At 36.1% G+C, this 12867-nt stretch overlaps 1 protein-coding gene across 1 annotated transcript in view; it reads right to left on the bottom strand.

Annotated features, from left to right (window-relative positions):
• GPC5 (glypican 5) overlaps positions 1-12867 on the bottom strand; it is a 611018-nt gene that overhangs the window by 91425 nt on the left and 506726 nt on the right. The window lies entirely within an intron of this gene.

Genomic DNA, 12867 nt, shown 5'->3' with positions numbered 1-12867 from the left:
AAATTTTAATATGGATTTTTTTACCTCCCTTTTTCAACATCTGTTTTGAAATAATATTTATTACTTAATGCAAAACGAAATTAGTGAGAGTCCACAATCAAAAGTTTGATAGCACCATCTGCTTTGGAGACCTAGGACAGTTGTTTTGAGAAAGAATTCATGCTGCATTGTGAAAACCCTTTCAGAACCCTTTGTCAGAATAACCTTTCTGGCAAATACACAAGGTAAATGTTCATGCTATGCAATATACGGGTAAGACAGCAGCCACTTCCAGCAAACACCTTGAGCAAATCAATTGGACAGTACCAGATTTACCTCCTGCTTTACCATGGAAGCAAGCCAGGCTCCTGCTACTTAGCCACCTCCCTTTCCTCCCTCGTAAAACACGCACACACACAACCAGCAGCTCTTTGTCAACCCAACTTCCATTAACATAAAATATTTACCAAATAAACTGGAAGATTCTACCAAAATTCTAGTATTGCTGTCTTGTCTCATTTAGCTGGATATAAGCTTGGTCTCATGCAGTGTGCACTCAAAAAAAAAAAAAAAAGGTGAAGAAAGAGGCCTGTGACAGTAGGCAAAGCCATTTCAAGCTAGTTTTCAGCATCTGCTTCAATGCAGCCATTTGCTCTACACAATATCTGTATTCAACTGGCCTGAGTTGTTCAGATCACTAAAGAAGACAGGTCTCTGAGATGCTTTATAAATTATTAAAGAGGCATGATGAATAATAAGTGAATAAACAATGAACAATAAGTGAATAAAATTGAATAAAAGTGAATGAACAATAAGTGAATAAAAATAACCAGAGCAGGAGAAGGAAAAAGCAATAGTAATGTTTAGAGCAGATCTACAAGTGGCAAAACCTGTGCTCCAGGGCTTTCTTCTCTTATGCAAATTCAGGTACTCTACACTTTAGAATGATGAAGACTCAAGTGAGATAATTCTTATGCCTTTCACTTAAGTTGAAAGACTGTACAAAAATAAATGCCATATACAAAAATCCAGGTATATAATAAAAAAGTGCAGATTTGCTTCAACATCCCAGTTGAAAAAAAAAATCCATTTTCTGGTCTATGTTCCAAAACTTTGTTTTTTGTTAAAGAATACTAAGCACATACACAGTATTTACAGCACAGAATAGCATGTAAAGAATAGAAATATATTGTAAGGACAGATCAAAAGTTTAAGGATGTCAAGAAATCCCTTTTCCACTGTTTATTTTCTGAGATTTTGAGCAAGACCCCACAAAAAGGATTCAGATTCTGTGAATTTTTCAATCTCAGATGTTCTCCATGTTCCTATCACAATAAACTGCCGTATAAACAGATAAATTCATAATTTTGGTGTTCTAAATATATAAACACATGATTTTATGCTCTGTTTCCTTGTACTGGTCTTAAACTGAGTCATTTATGTATTCAGTCACTTATCTTTTATAAGGAGCTCTTTGGTTTTAAAACTATTCAGGTGTTAATTTAGTGATTAAAAAGTAATTATGATATTCCTAACCCCTGATGCATTATTTTCTCTTAGCTAAAGATCAGAAAAAAGGGGACAGTGGGTGACATCAGAACTTAATTTTTTAAATTAAAAACTCAGCAGGTCACCTTTTAATAGATTTACCTTTGCACAGGGATTTATATATATTCAGTAAAGATATAAAAGTAGATATGACAATTAAGAATTTTCCTATGGGATATTATCACTTGCAGCCTTCTCTCCCCATCTGCAAAAAGCTAGGAGTTTCCTATCAGATATCAAACACCCTAAGCACCACTGTCAATAGGCACTGAAGGAGTAATTAGCTTTTAAGACATGCATAGCTCTGTGCGGGATTGGATCCTAGATACAACAAATAGCCTTCTCAGGTTTCAAATTATACTTGGAATCGTACAAAGACAACAAAGATGGAGACAATTTTGCTGGTCCTCTACAGTGGGAAAGACAGAACTGATGGTACTTACTTCCACGAAAATTCAGCCCTGGAACACTCCCATCCAGGAGGCTGAGTAGAAGAGGAGAACTAGTAAATGATTCAGGAAAAGAAGATATTCCAAACACCAAATCCTTTTGTTTCTTAAAATATATATGGATGACAGTACAGTATTAAATAAAATGTCTAGGATAGAGGACAGGAATCATATACCTTGTTAGGACAGATGGCCAGCTTTCAAATTAGCACTAAGTGAGGCAAAATCTGCCTCAGAAAAAGGCAGAACAAAATTCCACTTTTATTTATCTTTAGCTTTCTTTAAACAGTTATTTCATTTGCCCTTTGTAAACATTTTGCATAACACATCAGGGAGGGGTTGATTTCAAGAAACATAAATGAAGATATCCAGTAAAGCATTAGTGCAATGCAGTGCTCCTAGGCTGAGAATTAGTCTGACCTTTATGAAAATTGTCATGGCCAAGCCTTCAGTTTTGTAATTACAGGAAGAGTTGAAGAATTAGCCCTTATGAAAGAAGTCATAATTCCTTTAATCACTAGTCTTCAAAATCAATAGTGTTCTTTAGACTTAAGAAGGAAAATAAGTTATTGAATTGCAGGTTTATTATTAAAATGCTAAGGAACTCAAAATGGGGATAATCACAAGTAGGTGATTTCACAAAATAATTTCTTTAATTTCTTAATTTTAGGAGTTGTATTCACTATTAATTTAGGAGTATTTAAATGATTGGTTTGAGTGATTTATATCTCCATAAAAATGTGTTTCATGCATTGGTTACCTCAGTATCTTTCTTTAAAATGTCTTACACACATGAAAACCTTCTATGTTATTATGTTATTAGAACCAGGATACTTGTATTCAGAAAGGCATCTGAAGTAATTCAGAACAGTGAATAGTTGTACAGGGAGTTAATAAAGAACTGTGAAGTGGAGTACAGATATAATAAAATATTATATCACAATTGATGAAAGGTAGAGCAGTGCTTTTCTCAGAGGGATTTTGAAAAGGACTTGAGTTCAATTACAGTGTTACGTACTTTAATCCTCCTTCTTTATTTGCTATAAATAAATCAGAAACAAATGTATCAAGTCAACTGATGAAGTTCATTCATTATTTTAGACTACATTAACCCCCAAACTTCTACAGGGATAGCAGTGATTCACCTTGATAGGTCCATTTCTAAGAGCTTTAGAGCAACATAAAAAAGAAACACATGTGCTTGCCCATGGAATATTCTCTGTTTATTCCTATACACAGAGAACAGAGAACGTAGAACAAAGGGCCCTGTCTTTACTCCATATTTCTTTTTTAAAAATTAAATCTACAAAGGATTTTATTATCCATATATTATCAGATTCACCATCATTACTTTCAGTACAAATGATGTTTGGAGGTTAGAGTTGTCTTAGAGTACTCTTGTGGTTGCTAAGAGAGGTACCTAACTCTAGAACACAACTTTGAGTGTCCACTTGCATTTAGCTGTAGAGTTATAGACACAAAAATGTCAGTGTCCAGTACATAAAATAAAGTGAAATGAACTCTGGGCTCCACAGTACCAGAGAGACACAGACCTCCTGGACCAGATCCAGCAGAGAGCCACTAAGTTGGTCAGGGGTCTGGAGAATCTCTCTTACAAGGAAAGGCTGAAGGAGCTGGACCTGTTTAGCCTCAAGAAAAGGTAACTGAGAGGGGCCCTCATTAATGTGTATAAATATATAAAGTGTGGGTGTCAAGAGGATGGAGCCAGGCTCTTCTCAGGGGTGCCAAACAATGGGAAAAGAGGCAACAGGCAGAAACTGATGCCCAGGAAGTTCCATCTGAACATAAGGAAGAACTTCTTTACTGTGTGAGTACTGCACACTGGAATAGATTATCCAGAGAGGTTGTGGAGTCTTCCTCACTGGAGTTATACAAGAACTGTCTGGATGAACTCTTGTGCAATGCACTCCAGGATGACTCTGCTTGAGCAGCGAGGTTGGGCCTGAAGAGCCACTGAGGTCCCTTCCAAACTGATGGATCCTGTGATTCTGTGAGTGCATGTGACAGTGGTTAATATGCATATTTGCTTTGAATCTTCAAAAGCACTCAGCCTCCACTCCAACCCCTTATGATGTGAAGTGGTGGATTCCACATGTTCTTATTACACACAACCATGTCATGCTACCTGCAAGGGAAAAGCAGACAAGTGTCTTAGCCTTTACTTTAAGACCAATGAGAAAAGAATGCTTCTTCAGGATTACTGAACATCAGTGACCTGGCCTGAGCACCAGCTGTAACTCTGATCAGTGGCCAAGTATTTAAATGTTTTGAATAACAGGCCGCTGAGCATATGCAATCAGCTCATTGCATCCACAACAGGTAAAGCATACTGTATGTGTTCTGGCCATCTGTGCAGCTCACAGACATTGCTCAAGGGCATCCCAATGTGTCAAGCTAGCCGTGTGTGCCTTGTACATGACATACTCCCAGCTTTCTTGAAAGTAACACTCAAAAAGCAGAAATGGAAGAGATAAATCTCATATAATTTGATGTAGTTACACCCCTTGCCTCAGTTAGATTGCTCATTACATTGAAAGGGTCATACACCAAAGACTAAAATATAACTCAAAATGTTACCTTCTGTGTAGTTCACACGTGTCTATCCAGTTTATTTGCTTCTCCTAATTTAAACAGTCAAAATAACAGATATTTTCTCCCTTGGAATCCTTTGTATCTTTCTAAATATTTCTACAGGTTCTTTCTGGAAGCGCACATCCCGAAGAGCTGAGGGAAGGTGAATTGCCATAGACTGAGATCTTGTTTTTCAGAACAGGTTACTGTCTTGTTCTCAGCAGTGTCATTTGGACCCAGACCCTGATTGGTGGGACAAGTGTTTCACTGGAGAGGTTGTGAACAGCTTGAGAATAAGAAGACAATATATCATTAATGTATCTTGAGGGCCGTGTTAGTTTCTGGATCTATTAAGGCTGAATTAAGCCTTTGGGTGTGATTGGAGTTGATTTGTGTAACAATTCATCTTCTCCTCTCAGAAAGGTTTCCAGCTATACTCACATCTAGAGCAGTGATGTAAATGTGGTGCATACATACTGCTGTCAGTCACAAGGCATGGGAGAGACAGGTAAATATTCTCTTGAGGTCAAGATGTGGATACCCACTGCATGCAAAGCAGTCAATGGTAAGATGTTGGTCACATGTATTCAACTGATGAAAGCTAATTTATTGAAATGTACATGGAAACAAGCTCTTTCACAATTCTTCCCTCTTGTGTAATTGAATTTTTTTGTTTCAGCTATGACCTCTGCTGTTCACCATAATTTTATAAAATAAGAAGGTTTTACCTACGTATCCTGTATAAGAAATGAATATATTTTGCAAAATAAAATTACTATAATTCCATGCTGCTTGAGGTGTCTTGAAAACCTCTAGTGATGAGGACTTCACCGCATCCCTATCAAAGTTGTTCCAGTGATTGATTATTGTCACTGTAAAAAATTTCCATATTATATCAAGATGAAACCTCTCAATGCAACTTGTACCCATGCTCCTTGTCCACTCCATATGGTTTCTTCCATATGGCCTCTGTCATCTTAGTAGACGCCCTTTAGGTACTGGAAAACTATGATAAGATCCTCCTGAACCTTCTGTTCCTTATGTTGAAAAGACCTAACTGGTGTCTCCATTAGTAAGTATACCAAAACATGCAGTCACTAGGCTCTTGATTATCACTAACTTGCATAAAGTAAGACATCCTTTGTCTTTCACACCTTTGAAAATCTCTTCTGCCTATTAAACAGAGATATTAACATCTTGGATAATACAGCATCTCAGCTGACCGATTTGCTCATGTTCGACTTTGCCTTTACAGGTTTTTTTTTTTGCTGCTAATTATTCATATTACTTCATTTCTGAAGAGAATTTTCAAATTAAAATAACGTCAGCTATTTTTTACCATTTGTGTCATTGCCTGCCTTATTTTTTTCTTTTATTAGATCTACTTTCCACCCAGTAATTCTTTTAACACTGATGTATTTGTGTAAGACTGTCTCTTTCCCATTGACCTCTATGGTTAGCCTCAACACATTTTGATTTTTTTGCTGCCTTTATCTTATCCTCAGTATCAATAATATGCATAATATTACCTCTAAATCCAGATAACATTATTACCATTACAAGTCAATGAATGCTTTCACCTTCGATAATAGTTTTTTCTGGGAAGTAAATTCAAAGATAAATGTGTTAAGAATGCATAAATTATTTTGCTTGAAGCCTCAGCAGGTACTGAGTCACAATCCATTAATCTTTTCATATACTCCTCAGCACGAACAATTACTATCCCACTATAATGAGTCTACAAAAGTAAGTCTAGTGATGTTAAATATTAAAATTTAAAACAAGCAGATAATCAAAATTTTAGAGAGTATTTGGAGAATCTTCTGGATTGATAGCCAGAACTAAAATCAATTCAATACATGTACACAGAATCTTACCATTTATAGCAAATAATGCATTTTCAATTATGAATACTATCCCATAAGATCTAAATTACAAATGTAAGCATAATTCATGCTGGCGATAATCTAGATTTATATTGATGTAGCTTCGTTGACAACAGCAATGATACATCTGCATAAACCTAGAGTAAGGTACTATTATGCTGTTCCTTTTACTAGCAATGGACATAGCTATTTATGCAGCCACTGGTTCACTCGTAGGAAACAGAACAATGGAAAAATCATATCCAGAAAGATGATTTAATGTTACAAAGCGTAATGACTATCGTGTAAAACCTCATGACAGCTGTCGCTGCACTTTTCATAAAATCTAAGTGTGGGTCAACAGACACAGTGTTGGTCAACCCTGTTCTATAAAATATTGTTGGATAATTTGGGTTAGCTGCTGTTGAAAAAATAAGTTTATAAATTGTGAAGTGTCTGTGAATTTACAAACCTTAATAAACATTTTGTCTAATTATGTCTATAAAAAATCAACCTCTGTCACTACATCAAATTGGAACATAAATGTGTATGAAGTTGGTGTGCAGCAGCAGCAGCAGAGCCATTGGAAAACCTGCTCTGGAGTTAAAGGTTACCATTTGCCCTTGTGGTCTTGAAATATATTAAAGTTTTGATAAACAGGAAATTGTCTTCTCTAATTTTGTCTCTTAATTGAACTCACAATAAATAGGTATAGTATCAACATGAACAAGGAATTCTTATTTCTTGATGGTTGATTTCTTTCAATTCAAAGATCATAGTTATTTCAACAACTGTAAGAAGCTCAGTCATTATAGCACTCAGTGTTTAAAGGTAACTGGAGATCCTTAAAGAAAAGCTCCATCCCTTTTCCATGAGAAAATGAGGCAATCTCTTAAATTTATTTCTTAATATTCATTAGTATTTCAATTATAGTCGAAAAGGATACAACAAATAAAATGAAGACTAAACACTTATAAATTCAAACAATGTTTTTATCTTCATCTTCTTTGTGAGCTCTTGCTGTGCAGGAAAATGGAAACTGAATTCCAGTTCAATGACTTTTCTTCAATTATCTCTGGATTGTCATTAAACTCATATTAAAAGATTCAATACAGTATCATAAGGTTTTAGATCAGGTCTACATTAAAGAGTGAAAGACTGTTTCTTTCTCTCACATAATTTCCTGAAGTGATCTCTCCTATGATTTAGGGATGAGTATATGTAGCCTTTGGATTATTTATTTGACCTCCTGCCTGACACTCCCTCACCCTCTCAAACAGCTGAGACCATGTTAAGCTTTTCTGCAGTACAGAAAAAAATATCTTTCATTAATTTCACAAGAATGCACTTATACTTCATGTGAGAATTAAATTTAATTGAGGTGTAGAGAAAAGTGTTGTCCAAGGAAATTCAGGTCATCTTGAGAATATGCATGAAATAGGTTTGATACCTTGGATGTTTTGGAATTTCCTTTCCCATTGGCTGTAGAAGCTTAGGGTGACCAATTTAGACATCTAAAGCTAGGTGAAATGAAGTGTAACATAAATCAACCTCTGAAAATCTGCAAAATTTTATTTTTGAAAGTAAAGTGAATTTACAGAACAAAATTATCAAGACACTGTATTAAAAACATACAGTTTGCTAAGTTTCCTTTCCCTAACAATAAAATTCTTGTTTTAGCAGTCTGAGAACATATGACTTTAATCAAATGGCATATTAAGTTAGGACAGATGAGTAGCTCCCAAAACATACTCAGCAAGTGTCAGCATTTTGCTATAGGAATCATCTGCATTTTTTTTTAAGATATAACTTAACAGAAATCATGAAACAAAAATTTATAATATCATTCTTGCTCTGTCACTTGTGGGAATTTCAGCAAGTTTCTGAGTTATTTTGGATAGATTAGATAGGTCTCATGACATGTTTTTTTTCTCTGATGAGATGAATCATGTTGAGATCTCATGTGTTCTATCTGAATATGAATTGGAAACTCACTTCCTGCTTGATTTATATGAAACACGTAATAGTCAGAAACATGTCTGAAAATATTTGCTAAATTAAAGACAGAAAATTCAAAGCATTCCTGCATTTTCCTTACATACCTCACAAAAAAAAGTAGCAAAAAGAGCAATAATCTGTGGTCCAGAGTGCACAGTGTATCACAGGAAGAAATACAGCTTGACCTATAGGTGCTGCAGAGTAAATACTATCTGACCACTGCTCTTATTCTCCCTTTTGCCTCCATACCTTTTGAATTCTTCACTGTGTACTGCTAGCAGCTGCGCAGGTGGTGGTTGCAGCATCCCTCTGGGAAACTCAAGCAATCCACTCTCCTCTTCCCAAGTCAATGCTGTCACCACGGCAGCGTGGCATTAGGAGAGGTTTTCATTTCTGTCTCCATCAGAGAAGCTGAAGTCAACCAGCTCCACAGATGGATGGCTGCAGGTGTAGTTAAAACCCTGGGTCAGCCCCATGCCAAACATGCTCCTCTTCTTACAGTTTGCTGGTGGTAGATTCATGGTGACCACACACTTTTTAGAGGGGTCTATTTCTCTGCATTAACGTTGTGACAGCAGCAGCTTACATTGCTGTGCTCTGCTAGATCTTGCTGTTCATGGGAGACTATGGTGCTCTATGAGTCACTTCAGCAATCTGATTACATAATTACAAATTACGATTGTGTTGACAACTTCAGGGTTGAATTTTTTATTTCAGTCCTACAATGGCCTACTTTACTGAGAAGCCACAAGCTAAGAAAGTCTTCAATTAAAAAAAGATGAGAGGTGGACACAAACCAGCAAGACATAGCAAAGAGAGATTCCATAACAAGAATTTGGATGCTCCTCAGCAAACCTCTCTGTGCCCATCATTATCTTTCCCTCACTTTCAGAAAGCCAAACCTCCTCATCTGTGGCAGTCAATCAAAATTAAATTCAATGAAATATTTTGTGTATGTTACAGGTGAGACTTTGAGTCATGCACTTTTTTTTCTTATAATTTTTTCTTTGGGCAACAAATCTTAATTAATTTTAGAGCAAAATTTAATTTTGTGATTAAAAACAACTGAAGATTTTATGCTAACACAAAGTGATACATATAGAAGTAAGTAGGACTGTCATAAATTAATTCTATAAGCCACATGGTTAAATTTTGTAAGTTTATTAAGCACAGAAACTGACTGATTTATTTTAAGAAATTATTTACAGTCATTTAGCTTCCGCCTATTAATCTATGTTTTAGCTATATTTTCCACATTTTCTGCAAGATTTCCTTCATCTTCAGGAAAAATTAAAGTAAATATTAGAGGTTAATAAATGATTGTATATACAGCATAAGGGTCATGAAGCAGTATGAGTGAAAATAAAAATCACTCAAGATGTATAAACAAAAAAAATTCTATATTAAATCATGTATTTCAGAAATATTCCACTTACCAATTGAACAGACAGCTACTTTTACATGTTATATTTACCAATGAAATATCTTTATTGTTCTGTCATTTTAAATTCTCTTATGAGTAGTAACTCAAAACAAGAATACACAAATAAAGATCATAATATGCCAATGTTCATATAGTAGAGTGTGAACTGGCCTTTGAAAAAAAACAATCCAAAAAACAACCCAAAACTTACTGTTTGCGAGCCTGCCTGTTTCACTATTTATATACTTTCACCAGTCATTCAACTGGTAGTCAAGTTGAAACAGCCTGATTTTCTACGTGTGCCTCACTTTTAAGGAAATGAACACCAAAATGGATAAGTAAAACTTTGCAATATACATAGTGAGTCATGTAAAAACACACCATATTACACCTCAATTTATACTATTCAGGAAAGACCTTTGCTCAGCAAAGGAAGACCTGGGGTTTGGTGGTGTCTTTTCCTAGCTGTGATTTGTCAGATAACTGTTCTAGTTCTTTCTGTAAATCACTTCACTCTGCTTTCTCATGCAAAAGATAGGTGAAATCCATAGGTGGGAAGTTTTACGTAAATGCTAAAAGTGCACAGCAGTAGTAGTTATAATGTTCAGCAGCACTTTGTGCATGACACTTCATCATTGACAATGCTGCATGGAGCAGAGATCATTACAGAAATTTTAGAAAGCAAAGGCAAAGGCACAAGCGGAAAGAAAATTAGCAGGTCTGTCTGCTACTGTACAAAATGTTTGTGACAGCAGCAGAGAAACCTGCCTCCATGCTCAGGCCAGGTGCCTGAACTAAGGAAGGAGAAAGCATGATGCTCTGCCAGAGTCAGACAGTTCTGGGAAAACGAGAGACAGAAATATATGCAGAAAGCCCGGCCACCTCGCTGAACATACGGTGTCAAATGGCTATGATTAGTTGAGATCATGAGGAGAGAGTTGGAAAATGGTCAAGAAAGTGGAAAGATATATCAGTCATATTCGCTTGGCTGGTTACAACAGTACTGAAACCTTCTGCTCACCATCTTACTCAGGATACTTCAGACTTCTTCAAGACTACAGTCTATCCTCCCGAGCACTGCTTGCTTTCTAAGGTACTGATATAGTATTCCTAGCAGTGTGTCCATACTTCCCAGTCTCCTCAGGTGCAGGATCAAGTCACAGATGCTCTTTCTTTCCTGTGTTGGTTTGCCCATTAGTCTACTCACGTAAATCTTCCTCCACTTCTGAGTGGCATCAAAGAACTAGTATTTTTTCCTCAGCTGGGTCCCCATAACAGCAACACCAGGCTTGTCAGTCAGCTGGTGCTGCTCTTGGTGTTGCTGACCCTGAACTAAAACATGTGAATTGATTAATCCTGGGATGGGCAGGGAACCTACAGAAAGGGTAGTGCAGAGGTGGGGCATAGAAGAAACAAACAAGAACAGGGGCTGTGGACAAAATGTTTAATAGCTCCTGGCAACGTCAGAATGCGGATACACAGCTCATATGGAGTTTTTTTGACAAAAGCACAAATCACTTTGCTGAAAAGGAAAGGGAATGAAAAGATTTTAATTACTATTTCCCAGCACAATATATAGAAAGGCTGGGCCAATGTTTAGGTCCTCTGAATCACTGGTCACAGTAGATTGCACTAGCAATGGCAAAGAAAAGAGATATATGCTAATTGGTGCTTAAAAGGAATTTATCCCCAGGAGCTAATTTCACTATCTTTAAACTAAGGGTAATAATAACTGCTGCTCAGTTCTGACATATGTAACAGCATTACACTTAAGAGAGATTCATTTGGCTGGTGTTATCATGTTAAATGGTGTGTGGCCATTGGTAAACAGATGTAAAATTTCCAGGCTTTCAGCTGGAAAACGAAAATAGAGAAATAAAGATGAAGTTAAGTGAATAGGATCTTTACTCCTGAGCCCTTATTTCTGAAGTGATGTCAATGCAAGACATATATTTAAACTTTTCAAATCAGAGCACTCCATTAATTGGAAAAAACAATGAATGTGGAGAATCTACTATATAGTGACATAAAATTTAATATCACTTACAACACAAATACAGATGTCAAAAATTTTCACTTAAAATATGTTCTCAGGGTAAGTTCTGTGACCAAAAGAAAAAAAAAAGGATATATATCAACTTCCTTTTGAATATGATATGAATAAGTTGAGAAAATTCAGGACTAAGATGGTAAGAAAAGTCCAGTGAGAAGCCAGGAGTTTTAATACCCTGTTTTACCCCTTTTCTCTTCCTATTGCTTTTAGCTGAAGTGCACCATAGATGTGAACTGTATGGAGACTCTTTAATATAATGACTCTAAAGGATGTTTTATACTGTCAAAATGAGTAAGTCCAAACAGGTAGTGGGAGGCCTCTTTGAGGGTTTGGTAGGGTTTCACCAGCTGTACCTGCTTTCCAGTTTTGTAAGAAACATATGTGAATATGTTATACATCCAAAGTATATTCTCTCACATATGGACTAACACACTAAGAAAGGCAAATAGCCTTTACCATACATGGAACTTTTATTCCTTCTTCTTCACTCCTTGGATGAATAGACATATTTTCAGACCATAAATCCAACAGCTTCCATTGAGGAAAGAAAAAGATTAAATGAAAAAAACAGGCAACCTATCCATACTTAGAATTTTTTCTGTGTTAAGAAATATAGAAGCATTCTACTTCATTGTTCCCTTAAAAGATTTTCTGAGCAAAGTGAAAGTAAGCTGAAAGAAAACAAGTCCAGATTCATCTAAAGAAACTGCACGAGAGCATTGATGTCTTCTGTGGAAAGTGTTGTACTCTTCTAATTGCTAAAAAAAACCCAAACAACCCCAAAACCATTCCTTATTACCTGGTAATAAAAAAAAATGTTCAAGGCAGTTGAAGAGTCCATGTCCCAAAGAGCTTCCAAATTAAAATGACTTGTGACCTCACTAAACAAATTCTGGAATAAATGTGTTCTGTGCTGTTGGTTTACACTTAAAGCAGCTACTCTTGAGTCTGTGGACTGCA

Source organism: Pipra filicauda, unplaced genomic scaffold (genome assembly GCF_003945595.2).
Source record: "Pipra filicauda isolate LSUMZ 115617 unplaced genomic scaffold, ASM394559v2 scaffold24_size8852520_pilon, whole genome shotgun sequence".
NCBI classification, from domain to species: domain Eukaryota; kingdom Metazoa; phylum Chordata; class Aves; order Passeriformes; family Pipridae; genus Pipra; species Pipra filicauda.
Note: the sequence above shows the minus strand (reverse complement) of the source record. Positions and strands in the feature narration are given on the sequence as shown.